At 35.0% G+C, this 16,891-nt stretch overlaps 1 non-coding gene across 1 annotated transcript; it reads right to left on the bottom strand.

Annotated features, from left to right (window-relative positions):
• Positions 1-14,239: 14,239 nt before the first annotated feature.
• LOC122025881 lies at positions 14,240-14,347 on the bottom strand. The gene has a single exon (XR_006123903.1). It is a non-coding gene; the product is annotated as a small nucleolar RNA R71 (small nucleolar RNA).
• Between the last annotated feature and the right edge of the window lie 2,544 nt (positions 14,348-16,891).

Genomic DNA, 16,891 nt, shown 5'->3' with positions numbered 1-16,891 from the left:
CAGAGGGACTTTAGCTTGCCACCGAGTGGTGGTCACAGACTTGATTTAGGGATACTCCGAATTGTGCCTTGAGGAGCGGGGACGGACAGAGCAGGGTATTCTGGTTACCATGGTTGCTCAGTCGTCGATCAGGACGAGGATCCGAGAGCCCTAGGCTGTTGTTCAGTATTTGCAGTTTATTTGCAGCTAGATAGCTTCCGGGCAGCAGACCGAGTTCACACGAGGCGAGGAGGGTGTTATACACTTTTGAGACAGATTTTTGCGTATTCCAGTCTCATCCGGTCTTATGGAAGTTACTTCCGGAGGTTCATCGCTCATGATTTGCTGTCCACCCTGGTGGTACCCGTATGTACCCAGAAATTTGAGGTGTTTCTGTTGGTGGAACGACATGAAGGGAGACATCGCGGATTTTGTAGCTAGATGTCTTGTCTGTCAGCAAGTGAAGGCCGAGCACCAGAGACCTGTCGGTTTATTTCAGCGGATTTCTATTCCTGAGTGGAAGTGGGATCACATTACCATGGACTTTGTGATAGGGTTGCCGAGGACACGACGAGGACATGACGCGATTTGGGTAATTGTTGATCGATTAACCAAAACCGCGCACTTCTTAGCGATCCGGAGGACTGATCCTCTGGATCGATTGGCAGAGTCTGCAGTAGACCTTGGGTACACAGCTCTGTTTTAGTACAGCCTTCCATCCACAGACAGATGGACAGTCAGAGCGGACCATTCAGACTTTAGAGGACCTGCTGAGGTCATGTGTCATGGATTTCGGAGGCAGTTGGGAGGACCATCTGCCGTTAGTAGAGTTCGCCTACAATAACAGCTTTCATTCGGCTATCCAGATGGCACCGTTTGAAGCGTTGTAGGGTAGGTCTTGTCGGACACCCACCCTCTGGGATGAGGTTGGGGGAGGCCCAGTTGTTGGGACCTCGTAGAGCTTAGCAGAACGAAGAGTTGGTCCGTATTATCAGACGGAGAATGTTAGAGGCGCAGGATCGCCAAAAGTGTTATGCTGATCGGAGACGCAGACCCCTAGCGTTCTCCATTTGCGACCAGGTATTTCTGCGAGTCTCACCCACGAAAGGGGTGAAGGGATTGACCTTGGAGGTAAGCCAGCTCCGCGATACATTGGACCTTTCCAGATCTTGGAGAGGATTGGAGGGATAGCTTATCGTCTGATACTACCATCGTTCCTGTCAGATGTTCACGATGTATTCCATGTGTGGTATATATCCGACTCGACAGATTTGTTGGCAGATATCTCAGTCCCCTTCAGCCTGATGTTACTTACGAGGAGGTTCCGGTATGGATTTTTGGACCAGAAAGAGCGTCAGTTGCGGAATAAAATTATTCGGCTGGTTAAAGTCGGATGGCAGTATCATTTGGACGAGGAGGTTATTTGGGAGCTCGAGGATACTATCCGAGCTCGATACTCCATTTTTCCCTTGAGGATGTGATTTAATTTACCGTTCAGCATTTATACTTTCTATATCTGTTGTTAATACTTGCTGATGGTAGATGACGAAATTTGGGGACCAAATTTTTATTAGTGGGGGAGAATGTAAAATACCGGAAATAGGCGAATATTAATAAGGGAATTTTTCAGAATTTTTGGAAATTTTTCTGGAATTTTTCGGAGCTCGTACAGACGAGTTAACGGGGGATAAAAACGGGGGCCAGAAAAGCCTGTTTAGGTTACCCCGTTTAAGTGAGGAAATGTTTATATTTACATTTCCTTTTTCTTTATTTTCTTTTCTTTCTTTTGTTTTCCCCGCGTGCCCGAGTTCTTTTTCCCCCGATCCCGATTCTCTTCTTCCTTTCTTCTTTTTCCCTCACGCGAGCCCTAACCGGCGCCGCAAATCGCCGGTTCCTCCCTCTCCTCTGCCGACGCCGACGACGCCAAGGACCAGAGAGCTGGCGGCTGAGTTTCGCCTTTCCTCTCCCTCTTCCTTCTCGGTGCCCTAATCTTTGCTTCGCTGCCCAGTCGAGCCACCGGCCGCCAACACTGTGCCTTGCTGACGCCGTCACACTCGCCGGGGAGATCCCAGTGGCCGACCCTCCCCTGTGCCCTAGCACCACAGTAGTGCCACTGCCGAGCCTCTCCCTCTTCGTGAGTTGCGACCGCACCATCAAAGGATCTCAGCGTAGATCACCGGCGTAGATGCATTCCGAGCACCCGTTGCCAATGTCGAGCCCTCAGCCCTAGCACCTCCTCTTCCTCGCTGTGCTTCAACAGGACCGTGCCACTCACCTTTGTATTGGCAGTGAGCTTGACCCCGTTTCCTGCCTCGATTTGGTTCTCTGGTTGTCATGAAATGGCTCCATCAGGTCATTGAGGAGGTATAAGCATACGATTATTACTCTTTTGTTGGTTTGATTTTCCTCTCTAGATTATCCTCTTTAGTCTCATGTTGGATTGTTCTGTTTAAGGGGGCTTGGATTTAAAATTCACTGGCAGGTGGAATGTGAAGATTTTAGATCGGTATTGGGAATATTGATTTAGGTAGGAATTGATGCATACATAATTGCTTATGTGTTGGAATTGGTGATATGTGGTAAATTGTGAAGGAGATGTGGATCTATTGGATTGATTCACCATGATTTATTCCTAATAGGTTTAGGATTTGGTCATTTTGATTTAATGATATAATTAATTGTAAAATGTGATTACAGGAGGTTGATTCGAGACGAGTATCTCGACGTCAAATTTGGATCGGATTGGACCTTACCGATTGGAGGCGGGTACCTCTTGACTTATCTTTTATGATATTGTCATTGGATATGTATAGTATTTTATAACTACATGCAATGAACATGTTTGCCTTTGGTATGTCACTGTTTGATATCCATAGCATGTTAGGTTTGTCACCTGTGATGTATCCGTGATTATATCTCGTGATTTGTTGCCATGATTATCTTGTTACCATGAGTATCTTAGTTTCTAGAGTGACATACCATGCTTACTGAGGTTAGGACTAGGATTTGGATTGTTGTTTCTGGCCTGTGTATCTAGATTATCTGATACTTAGGTTTTTGTGCCATATCAGGTTTGTGTACCTCTATTTGTATATCATATATGATTCGGGTGTTTAGACCCTGATTCTTTGATCTGTGTATATTGTTGGTACATATGCTATGGAAGAGGGATATGATTTGGGTCTAGGTTGTTATACCTTAGAGGACTTGTATACCCTAGATCCGTGGATTTGACTTACTGATACTGTGGTACCCATATTATGTATATATGGATTTTTCTATGCTGATCAGGATATTCCATACTTATTATGTTCAGGACATAGGGTTATTGATATTCTATCTGACCTGTGTACTCTAGATCTTGGTATGTGACCATCGCTTTTACAGTACCCATTTTGTATGTATGGATATGGTTATGTTGATCAGTTTTTGCCATGCTTAGTGTCATGCATCATGATTGCATGCTGTGCGATAGTCGACTCCATTGTTGTTGAGCACATCGCCGATTACATGGATCGCACACACCACCACTCATGGGTTAGTGGTCGATTCGAGCAATGTGTGTTGGGGACTTTGTTTGGCTACGTTGGTCCGCTCATGGGTAGTGTGACTGGCGTGTTAGGTGGATTCCTCCCGTCATCATGTCTGGGAGTTGAGAGCATTGAGCTCCCCATTTATGATTTGGGGTCACAGGACAGGAGTACTCCGACAGCATCCGTCCACTCGGTCACTCATCGGGGGTAGTCAGAGTGCACGGTTGTCACAACCCTACCCACTCGGTCTCGCCATTTGTGTGTGAGATGACTGACTAGCGTCGGGGTGACCAGGACGCATCATTGACATCATATGCATTGATGCATTTATTTCTTGTGATTGTGTTTGCTGCATTTATTTGCTGCATTTGGTTGGATGCATATGTTTGACATGCATACAGGATTTAGGGCACTTTCGGTTTGACGACCCTTTTGTTTGGATAGGAGTTCCTGGTGAGTACAGCTTCCTTAGTTACCTTTCAGTTTTGCATCTTTCCTAGATATATGATTAGGAAGCTGTATTCCATGTTTATTGCTGTTAGATATATCTTACTAGGCATGTCTATTGGTATTCGCTGAGTTGTTGAACTCACCCCCGTGGACTCTATATTTTTCAGGTACCAGGTTATTTATGGTGTCGCTTGGAGCATCCTGTCTGCTGGTCCCCACGTCACATCAGGAGACTTATCGGTTTCACGTATGTTTTGTTTTGTTTTATGTATCAGTTTGTTAGCTCTGTACTCCGGTTTTATATTTTTGAGTGTTGATGTTGTTATGTGGTATTTCGTATTTGTTGTTGGTTGTGTAAGCCTAGCCGGCTAGCAGTTTTATGTTTTGGTTTTGGTACAGCCGAGTGGGCTGCTTTATTTTTAACTGCGTGGTTGTGTCAGCCCGAGGCTGAATTTGATATTAACTGCGTGGTGTTTGTTTCCTTTTATTGTTATTATTCCAGCCGCATGTGGCTGAGGTATATAGTGCTTGTAGAAAAGTTTCAGATTGTCCGCCGTACAGGGGAGATGCTGCCGAAATTTCTTCGGACAGAGACTCCTCCGGGGCGTGACACGTGGAGCTCGCTGGTTGGGACTACCACGTCACACCAGGGCACCCGGAAGGGATCTGGGGCGCCCTGAGCCTCCTATATAAGGAGGGTCAAAAGCGGAGTTCAAGACAACAACTCTGAATTGATGATCTGCTCTCTTGCGCTCCTACGACATTGCGACGCCACTCCGACAAAGCTTCGATTTCTTTATTATTGCTCTATTGTCGGTATTTTACTTCTATCAATTTTTGTACTTAACTCTTTTGTAATTATTTTTCGAATTGATAGTGATTGCCCAATGAAAGTATTCAATGAGTACGGGCCTTGGAGTAGGAGTCGACATAGGCTCCGAACCAAGTAAAAAGGTTCTGTGTTAGCATTGTTTTACTTTTCCGCTGCGCCTACTCTCGATGAATTTTTGTAATCGATATTCACCCCCCTCTCTATCGAACGATCACGCAACAAGTGGTATCAGAGCATGTACCGCTCTGATTTGGTGTAACCACCAATCAGGCAAAGGGGGTGTTTAATTTCTCTCCAAAATTATTTTTAAAAAATACATTGTCATCTTTTTACCATTATTTAGTATCGACAAAATATTACATTTTCAAAATTTTGAGATAATATTTTTTATTAATATTTTATTATTTAAAAAAAATAGTGAAAAATTATATTTTTTTCTCCAACACTGCTAATCCAAGACCAAGTCTTGGGACTTTTTCTCTGTTTCCATGTGTGCAAGATCAATGCCTTTTCAAGAAGGATGGAACCCCAACGAATCACCACCGTGCGATCAAGATTTCAATTACTGGAGGCGAAGAATGGAATGTTTCTTAGGAAGTCTAAACTTTGATTATTGGCTGATATTGAGAAAACCTTCTTAGAACTCAGAACTAAACACAAATGTAAGTAAAATTATTTATAATGTTCTACCTAACAATGTTTTATGCAGACTAGAAAAGTACAAAGATGCACATGAGCTTTGAATCCAGTTGATCAAACTTCACGAGGAGCCGATGGAGCTCGAGGATCAAGTAAAAATCGAATCCGAACTCGGGTAAGATCCAATCGAAAAGCCTACTGAATTAGGGGATGCGGTTAAGGTGAGTAATATTTACCAAAATACCCCTGCTAATAGTAGTTTAAAGAATATACATGTTAATTTGGATATTTCTGAAAATATCTGTGAAAATAGTGAAGCTGGCAATACTTGCAAAAATACTCCTAGGATATTTTCTGATAAAATAAATCTAATTAATTTAGAAAATTCAGAAAATCTGAAAATAATTAATAACCCTAAAATTTCAAATTTAAACCTAAACAAATCTGAAAGTTCAAATAATAATGATGATAAGGTCAATATTAATCTAGACACAATTAATAAATTATTTAATAATCTAGACAATATCAATCTGGAAAATCCTATCCAAACCCAAGATAATTTAATTAACAAAAAATTAAATTTTAAACATAAGACTTATTTAATAAATTTCCCTAATTATATCAACTTAAAAGATAAAGAAAATATAAGGATAAAATCAAACACTCTTATAAAATCAAGAATAAATTTAATAACCTTAAAATTAAATATTAAAGATAACATATTAAACAAAGATAATCTAGAAAATTTAAAATTAACAGTTAATAAAAGGTTAAAAAATTAACAGTTAATAAAAGGTTAAAAGATAAACCTTTAAAGAAATATAATTTAAACAATTTGATTAATTCAAATTCAAAAATTAATAAAAACTTAATTATTAACGATAATCTATTAAATAAAGACAATTCAATTAACTTAATAAAATTAAATTTGAAAGAAAATTCAAATATTAAATACACTCTCTTAAAAAAAGGATAATTTAACCAATTTAATTAATTCAAAATTAAAAACTTAAATCTAAATTATAAATTAAACATTAAGACTAAATTGTATAAAAAATCATAAAAGAAAAATCAATAATTTAGGGGGAGGCTCCAAAATAGTTGACACCTCCAAAAATAATTTACCCGACAGGGTAACCGAAACTAATCTACCCGGCAGGGTAGATTAGGACTAGAGTAAAAGGACAAGGTTTAACCTGACCTATAGTACTGGTGAAGTTTTGGATGATAGTATGTTAGGGAAGCTTAGTCTATGCATGTCTAGGAAGATATGGCTTCGACCTAGTGCATTTGGCTAAGTGAAACTAGCCGAAGCTACCCCCTACGGATCCTAACTAGTTAGACCAAGGTTTTGTATTAAATTTCGTGGATAGGACTATTCGGAAAACCTCGAAGACTTGGTTACTCTAATGATGTCCAGGTGACTCACCATATCCCAGAAGTTTATCTGAAAAATGCCTATTTGTTGAGCCCAAAGCTAAACCTGAACCTAACACAAAGTTAAACTAAACCCTATAATTGAATCTAACTCATCTCACAAAATTATAGGATTCCCTGATTGATAATTTAGATCGGGTGAGATGAATAAGGAAATAAAATAATTTTTTTTAAAAATTAATTAAATTAAAAATTAAAATAAATTTTGAATTAATTTAAATTTCAAATTAAATTAAATTTCGAATTAATTTAAATTTCAAATTAAATTAAATTTCGAATTAATTTAAATTTCAAATTAAATTAATTAAATTAAATTAAAATTTGAATTGAATTAAATTGCTGTTTAAATTAAACTAAATTTTAAATTAAATTAATTAAATTTTAAATTAATTTCGAACTAAATTAAATTAAATAAAAAAAAAAATTTAACTTAAAATTATTTTAAAAATCCTTCTAACTAACTTAAAATTATTTTACAAATCTTTTAAACTTAAAATTATTTCAAAATTTTTTAACTTAAAATTATTTTAAAAAACGTTTTAACTTAAAAATATTTTAAACTACTTTAAAAACTATTTTAAAAATTCTTTAAAAATTCTTTTAAAAATTATTTTAAAAAAATTATTAAAATACATTTAAAACTATTTTAATTTTTTTTTAAAAAACTATTATAAAAATTCTTTAAAAATTATTTTTAAAATTCATTAAAAGATATTTTAAAAAATCATTAAAAACTATTTTAAAAATTACATTAAAACTTATTTCAAAAATTCTTTAAAAACTATTTTAAAAATTCTTATTATTTTAAAAATTCTTTAAAAACTATTTTAAAATTCTTTAAAAACTATTTTAAAAATTCTTTAAAAAAAATTATTTTAAAAATTCTTTAAAAAATACTATTTTAAAAATTCTTTAAAAAAAAACTATTTTAAAAATTATTTAAAAAACTATTTTAAAAAATTCTTTAAAAACTATTTTAAAAATTACTTCAAAAATTATTTTAAAAATCCTTAAAAACAATTTTAAAAATTCTTTAAAAAATATTTTAAAAATACTTTAAAAATCTTATTTTAAAAATTCTTTAAAAACTATTTTTAAAAATTCTTTAAAAACTACTTTAAAAATTCTTTAAAAATTATTTTAAAAAAAATTTTAAAAATTCTTTAAAAACTATTTTAAAAATTACTTTAAAAATTATTTTAAAAATTCTTTAAAAATTATTTTAAAAATTCTTTAAAAAAATTTATTTTAAAAATTATTTAAAAATTATTTTTAAAATTTAAAAATTATTTTAAAAATTCTTTAAAAAACTTATTTAAAAAATTCTTTAAAAATTTTTTTAAAATTTTTTTAAAAAAATTCTTTAAATTTTTTTTAAAATTTCTTAAAAAGTATTTTGAAAATTTTAAAAATTCATTTTTTTGAAAAATAAATTATGTTAAAAAACCTTTTAAAAAATTCTTATAATCATTAAAAATCATTTTAAAGTCATTTTAAAATTAAGACACTTAAGCTAATTAAAACTTTAAAACTTAAAATAAAAACTTTAAAATTAAAGTTGAAACTTAATTTTAAATTAACTTAAAACTTAACATTAAAGTTAAAGTTAATTTAAATTTAAAACTTAAAATTTAAAATTTAAACTTCGTTTAAAATTTAAAATTAAAATTAAACTTAAATCATTTTAAAAAATTATATTAAAAATCCTTTTTACTTAAAAAAAAAATTAACTTAAATCTTTTAACTTAAAAATTAAGTTTTTCTTAAAATTTAGTTTAAAAAGTCATTGTAAATCAAAAAGCAAACTTAAAGTTAAAGTAAAATAAAATTGTATAATAATAAACCCTAAACGCTAAATTCAAATTACATTAAAATATTTGAACTAAATCTAAACCCTAATGACATTATTAACAAATAATTAAAATTTGATTAACTTAAGATCATAAATTTAATAATGGAAGTACGGACTTCAAAAATTAACTGTGATCTAAATTAACCTTATATTAAACAGTTAATTAATGCTTAACCTTAATTTAACTCAATAAATCATAATTTTAGTGTTAATCAAAATATAATTAAATCATAATTTATCATTATTAACGATTGATTCAAATTGAACCTTAACTATATTTAATAACTTTAATAAATTTAACGTCGAATTAATTCTAACTTTAAACTAAGTTAATTCTACTTAAAAGGAAGTAAATGAATAGTTAAAATTATAACTAGCACTTTCATTAAATCAACTCAATCAATTAATACGAAATTTAAATTATTTTAAGAAGTATTAAATTATTGAATCAAGTAAAATTTAATCGATAAATTATTGATAATGATAAATTGTTATTGAATTAATAACAAGTTATCTTATTTAATCTTAAACTAGAGTTTAAGGACCTGAATCTAAAATTAATTAATTTTAGAATAATTGATTAATTTAACTTAAATAAATAATTACACCAAGTATATAGAGATACTTATGTAAATAAAAAGGTGTTAAGGCTTTGAACATTAAGATACTCAAACCTTAGTGTTAACTTAATAGGGAGAAATAAATTAAGGAGAGTAATAAAGTCAAGGAGAGTATCAAATTCAGGGGAGGAATTAATTAAATATATATTTTTTCTTTATTAAAAATAACTTAATTTGTTTTTGAAAAATATTGAAGAAGTGCTTCAAGTTCAAACCTAGTTTGAAAAATTAAATATATATTTTTCCTTTATTAAAAATAACTTAATTTGACTTGAAAATTTTACGTTTGCCTTTATAAAACTTATAATGTTTTAAACTTGTAAAAAACTTCTTTTTGAAAATTTGATCAATTCTACAAAGCTTATCTTTATATTTTTTATACAAAACTATTTTTCAAAATCATCTTACTAAAGTTGGATTTACTTAAAAAATTATGTCAGGTTCAGGGGGAGAATTAATTGATTTCATACTTATTTTTCCTTTAATCTGAAATTTGTTTTGTGAAAATATTTTCTTAAAAATATTTTCAATGTGTTTGAAAAATCTAACTTATTTTTGGAAATCTAATTTGATATATCTATTTTTGAAAACTAGCTTTTATAAAACTAAGCTTTTAAATTGGATTTTATAAAATTAAGTTTTAATTAGTTTTGAAAAGTAGATTTTTTCAAACTTAGTTTTGATATTTTTGTTTTGAAAACTCATGTTTGAAAACTGTTTCAAAGTTGAAACTTATTTTAAAAATTTAAACCTTGACCTTGAAACTTTGGTTGTAAAAACTCTTATTAGTAAAGTGTTTCAAAGTTGAAACTTATTTTGAAAATTTTGAATTTTATTGAAATTTGGAACTTAAACACTTATGTTTGAAAATTAGACTATCTAAACTTATACTTGAAAATTAGCTTTTAAAAAAAAATTCTTGAATTTACAAATTCACTATCTTTCAAAATTACTCAAATATACTAAGTTATATTGTTAAATTAGCCATTTTTCAAAACTGAGTTATTTTACAAAAATTAAGAAATAAAAGCTAAAATACTAATGTGTTAAAATTTAAAAACTCCCCCAAGTTAACTTGACATCATTTCTCACAATTTTTATTTTGTCTATATTCTGTATTTTTGATTGCTTGACTTATGTCCTTGTTTGATAAATGCCAAAGGGGGAGGGATAGGTGGTTAAGTTAGAGAAGTAAAATGTCAAATTTAAAAACCTTAAAAATCATGCTGGTTTTTTTACTTGCATATTTTTTTCACTAACTTAACTAGGTTGTCATTCCATCAAAAAGGGGGAGATTGTTGGTGCGGTCAGCACTAACGGTCTAACTCAGGTTTTGATGAATGATAAATTAGGTTAAGTTAGGTTTGTCGTTATCTAATACTCTGACCGAATGTGCAGGCGAAGTCTAGACAGGTCGACGGGTTGACCGGATGTCTGACACGAAGTCCAAGCGGGTCGACGGGCTGACCGGACATTTGGCACGAAGTTCAAGCGGGTCAACGGGCTGACCGGACGCTTGGCACGAAGTCCAGCTAGGTCGACGGGCTGACCAGATAGCTGGCGAGAAGTCCAGACAGGTCGAAGGGCTGACCGGACGTCTGACAGGTGAGTAAAGGTAAGTCACTGGAAGGGAGTGACTGTGAGGACGCGTTCCCGGGAAGGGAACATTAGGCGTCGATCCGGCTTAGATCTATTTCGGATATCTAAGTCGAGATCGTGACAAGATTCCGGTATCGGAAAGACAGAATCTAAGTCATACTCTTAATGTTGAACTTATAAACTGTGCTAACACTTTGTCTTGCAGGAAATTCGTTATATTTGTCTCGGACTAACCTTGTCTTGTAGGAGAAGGACACTTTCTAGAGAAAGGTGGTCCGGGCGCCCGGAGGCAAATATTATCTAGGACGCGGCGTCGACACGTGGAGCTCGCTAGTTGGGATTACCACGTCACACCAGGACGCTCGGAAGGGATCTGGGGCGCCCCGAGCCTCCTATATAAGGAGGGTCAAAAGCGGAGCTCAAGACAACAACTCTGAATTGATGATCTTACTAAAGTTGGATTTACTTAAAAAATTATGTCAGGTTCAGGGGGAGAATTAATTGATTTCATACTTATTTTTCCTTTAATCTGAAATTTGTTTTGTGAAAATATTTTCTTAAAAATATTTTCAATGTGTTTGAAAAATCTAACTTATTTTTGGAAATCTAATTTGATATATCTATTTTTGAAAACTAGCTTTTATAAAACTAAGCTTTTAAATTGGATTTTATAAAATTAAGTTTTAATTAGTTTTGAAAAGTAGATTTTTTCAAACTTTGTTTTGATATTTTTGTTTTGAAAACTCATGTTTGAAAACTGTTTCAAAGTTGAAACTTATTTTGAAAATTTAAACCTTGATCTTGAAACTTTGGTTGTAAAAACTCTTGTTAGTAAAGTGTTTCAAAGTTGAAACTTATTTTGAAAATTTTAAATTTTATTGAAATTTGGAACTTAAACACTTATGTTTGAAAATTAGACTATCTAAACTTATACTTGAAAATTAGCTTTTAAAAAAAAAATTCTTGAATTTACAAATTCACTATCTTTCAAAATTACTCAAATATACTAAGTTATATTGTTAAATTAGCCATTTTTCAAAACTGAGTTATTTTACAAAAATTAAGAAATAAAAGCTAAAATACTAATGTGTTAAAATTTAAAAACTCCCCCAAGTTAACTTGACATCATTTCTCATAATTTTTATTTTGTCGATATTCTGTATTTTTGATTGCTTGACTTATGTCCTTGTTTGCTAAATGCCAAAGGGGGAGGGATAGGTGGTTAAGTTAGAGAAGTAAAATGTCAAATTTAAAAAGCTTAAAAATCATGCTGATTTTTTTACTTGCATATTTTTTTCACTAACTTAACTAGGTTGTCATTCCATCAAAAAGGGGGAGATTGTTGGTGCGGTCAGCACTAACGGTCTAACTCAGGTTTTGATGAATGACAAATTAGGTTAAGTTAGGTTTGTTGTTATCTAATACTCTGACCGAGTGTGCAGGCGAAGTCTAGACAGGTCGACGGGTTGACCGGATGTCTGGCACGAAGTCCAAGCGGGTCGACGGGCTGACCGGACATTTGGCACGAAGTTCAAGCGGGTCAACGGGCTGACCGGACGCTTGGCACGAAGTCCAGCTAGGTCGACGGGCTGACCAGATAGCTGGCGAGAAGTCCAGACAGGTCGAAGGGCTGACCGGACGTCTGGCAGGTGAGTAAAGGTAAGTCACTGGAAGGGAGTGACTGTGAGGACGCGTTCCCGGGAAGGGAACATTAGTCGTCGATCCGGCTTAGATCTATTTCGGATATCTAAGTCGAGATCGTGACAAGATTCCAGTATCGGAAAGACAGAATCTAAGTCATACTCTTAATGTTGAACTTATAAACTGTGCTAACACTTTGTATTGCAGGAAATTCGTTATATTTGTCTCGGACTAACCTTGTCTTGTAGGAGAAGGACACTTTCTAGAGAAAGGTGGTCCGGGCGCCCGGAGGCAAATATTATCCAAGACGCGGCGTCGACACGTGGAGCTCGCTGGTTGGGACTACCATGTCACACCAGGGCGCCCGGAAGGGATCTGGGGCGCCCCGAGCCTCCTATATAAGGAGGGTCAAAAGCGGAGCTCAAGACAACAACTCTGAATTGATGATCTGCTCTCCTGCGCTCCTACGACATTGCGACGCCACTCCGACAAAGCTTCGATTTCTTTATTATTGCTCTATTGTCGGTATTTTACTTCTATCAATTCTTGTACTTAACTCTTTTGTAATTATTATTCGAATTGATAGTGATTGCCCAATGAAAATACTCAACGAGTACGGGCCTTAGAGTAGGAGTCGACACAGGCTCCGAACCAAGTAAAAAGGTTCTGTGTTAGCATTATTTTACTTTTTCGCTGCGCCTACTCTCGACGAATTTTTGTAATCGATATTCACCCCCCCCTCTATCGAACGATCACGATCCAACAAATTCATCGTACAAAATCATCTAGTACTTAATCGACAGTCTATGTGTATCGATATCTTGTTATTACTTGGGGACATTTCCATGCACTTGCAAATATATATCAAGTTTTTGATTTCATTGTTGGGAACTATTTTTATTAATATTAGTTGATTAGTATACGAGTTACTCTAGACATTTTCTTTTTCCTTTTTGCACTTTCTTTTTCTTGCATTTACTTCTGCATTTTCTTTCTTGTTTTTAATTTTGCATTATTATTTTTTCTTATAATTTTTTTAGAATACAATGAGCACTAACATGTCAAGGAAGTCTTTGAGAGAATTTTGCACACCAATATCTGCAAAAGGACTAGATCCCATTGTAAGACTATAGATTGATGCTGTCAACTTTCAACTTGATCTAGAACTAATTTTCATGATTTAAGATGACAAAAAGATGAATACACTCGCCCCCAGCGCCCCCGCCAACTCGTCCCAGGGTCAACACGGAGGAGATAAATCACGGGCAGCTACTAGCCTTTGGAATAGTGACTAGCACATAAGGGAGATATTTACTCGGCTTTGCCGAGATTCGAATCCCAGATCTCATGATGACAACACCTCATGTGCTAGCCACTAGACCCATCCGAGGGAACTAATTTTCATGATTCAAGCTCATAGATTTAGAGGAGAAAATTCTAAAAATTCATACTTACACCTTGAGGTATTTTAAGCATATTGTAGTATGGTGAAGTGTGAAGGAGTCTGAGAAAATGCTATTCAATTGCTGATATTCCCATTTAGCCTAAAGGGTAGAGCAAAGACTTAGTTGAATTTCCTTCGTCCACAAAGCATAACGAGCTAGGAACAATTGGAACAACTCTTTTTGAATTATTTTTTCCCACAAAGTAGGACAACATTCATGAGAAAGCAAATCATAAATTTTGCTCAAATAGAGGAAGAATCACTATTTCAAACATGGGAGAGATTCAAAAGTTTATTAAAGCAATGTCCTCATCATGGGTTGGGGAAATGACTCACTATGCACCTATTCTATATGAGGATTTTTTTTTCTCAAATAAGGTATTATTAGATTCTAGTGCAGGAGGTTTATTTATGAACAAAGCATATGAGTTAATTAATCAAACATAGAACCTCTAACAATGGTGGTAAAAGATGAATACGCTCATCCCCAGCGCCCCCGCCAATCCATCCCAAGGTCAACACGGAGGAGATAAATCACGGGCGGCTACTAGCCTTTGGAATAATGACTAACACATAAAGAAAGCATTTACCTCGGCTTTGTCAAGATTCGAACCCCCGATCTCATGGTAGCAATACCTCATGTGCTAGCCACTAGCCACAGAACCTCTAACAATGGTCAAATTAAAATTGGATGGAATCTTCCCAGCAATCTCAGAAGTGCAAGGCATGAATGCTAATGTGAATGATGATCAAGAACTGTTGCAACCCCTCACGAGTCTTGAAAACTATATAGAAGTTATCATCGAGTAGAATCAGAGGTTTAACCAGTTTGATGCTAAGTCAGATAGAGTGAGTTCACAATGCATTAGACCTCCACTATAACCCTCGAGAAAACTCGACCCACATACCACTCCAACAAGGATTTATACACCACATATACAGCTTCCTCATTACATGATTTATATGCCTCAAACTATCAATGAAAATGACTTCATCCTAATGCCTCCACTAAGAACCCATGTGCCACAAAGTTCTTCATAAATGTTGGTGGAAACTAAGAGCGATGAAGAATTTGACAAATTCTATGATGATGAGTGTGATAGAGATGTGGTGTCATGTAAATATTTGGATCTCCCTCCTGGGATTGAATTTGTTAATGGTGAGATAGATTTTTTAGATGATAATTGTAATGAGAATAATTAGTTTAAAACTGTAAAATACCGAAAAATGACGAATAATAATAAGGGAATTTTTTAAAATTTTTGGAAATTTTTCGGGAATTTTTCGGAGACTGTATGGACGAGTTAACGGGGACAAAAATGGGGCCGGGAAAAGTCTGTTTAGGCTACCCCATTTTAATGAGGAAATGTTTATTTACTTTAAATCATTTCCTTTTTCTTTTTTTATTTTCTTTTCCTTTTCTTTTTCTCTCCTTTTCTACTTCTTCTGTCGCCGACCCGAGCCTTTCCTCCCAACGCCGCTCCCATGCCCTAACCGCCACTCGGTGGTTCCCTCCTCCTCTCCCACGCGTGCATAAGCCCCGGACCAAGGGAAGTCGACACTTCCTTTCTCCCTCTCCGCAGCCGAGTGACCTCCTTTGTGCCCTAGCGAGCCGATTCTCCTCTTGTGTGTCGACGTCACCTCCCTTCTTCCTCCCTGTCCCAAGCACCGGCGACGCGCGAGCACCGTCGGCCGAGCCTTTCCTTCGATTGTCGAGCAGAGCCCTTCTCTTTGCTCTAGCGCCGGTAGACGACCGCCTTCTCATGCTTAGCTTGGTCTTCACAGCCGAGCCCTAGTTCCCAGCCGGCAACCCCTCCCCATTTTGATCAAATCCACGGTGAGGTTTAGTTTGGTTGGAAATTCTGTAGGTTCAAGGAATTTGATTATTTGCTGTTTTGGTTTGTTTGTTTTTGTTCCAGCAGCAATCAATTTGTGTTGGTAGCCACAGTTCTGGTGTGGATCAACAAGCACAGCTACGAGTTGGGTAAGGAAAATTAGGTATTGTTGATTTTATGATGTTCTCATCTTAATTGGACAGTGGGAAAGAATTTCTAATGGGATTTGTTGTGGTTTCCTTGATCCAGAAATTTATTTTGTTGCTAGCGGCGACAAGTCGATCTCCAGTTGTACTGTTGATAGAAGCTTTAGAGTTGTGCAGATTTAAATTGGGTAAGATACTTAATTGAGTTTGTTTGGATAGGTTTGATTCATTATATAGTTGGTGGTTCATGTGTAGTTAGGTCGACTTGTGGTTAAGTTAGGAATGGAACCCTAAGCTTTGGATTAGGGATAGTTAACTGTGATTAACTATTTAATTAGGGTTTCTGGAGAAAAATAATTTGGTTTAGCTAATTTGCTTATAATTAAATTTAGCTAAACTATACGGTTTATTACAGGACTTTGATTCGAGACGAGTATGTAACGACCACCCTTCTTACTACTCTACTACTCTCTATGGATGACCGTTACTTAACTACTAACTCTACTTAACCGGTACGCTACTTAACTACGAGGAATCCCTACCGAAAATTTCGGCAGAGTCTCCCCTGTACCGGTGACCCCAAACTGGGATACAAACACTATATACACAGCCACAGGCGGCTGGAACATATTTTTCACAACCACGCAGAAATAATAACACGACACTAAAAAGAAACTATTCTAGCAATAGAAAACTATATAGCTCCAACAATAGGAAATAACTCAACTAACAATGCGGAATAGACTCAATTAATCAACATAGACAAAGGAAACAACTAATACAATCTCTATCAACTTAATAACTGAAAGAAAACTCAAAGGAGTCTTGACAGTTTCCTTAGCAAACTCATGATCTCTCCATAGTCCTGGCATCACACACCTTCA

Source organism: Zingiber officinale, chromosome 9B (assembly GCF_018446385.1).
Source record: "Zingiber officinale cultivar Zhangliang chromosome 9B, Zo_v1.1, whole genome shotgun sequence".
Taxonomy (NCBI): Eukaryota; Viridiplantae; Streptophyta; class Magnoliopsida; order Zingiberales; family Zingiberaceae; genus Zingiber; species Zingiber officinale.
This window is presented reverse-complemented; position numbering and strand designations above follow the sequence as displayed.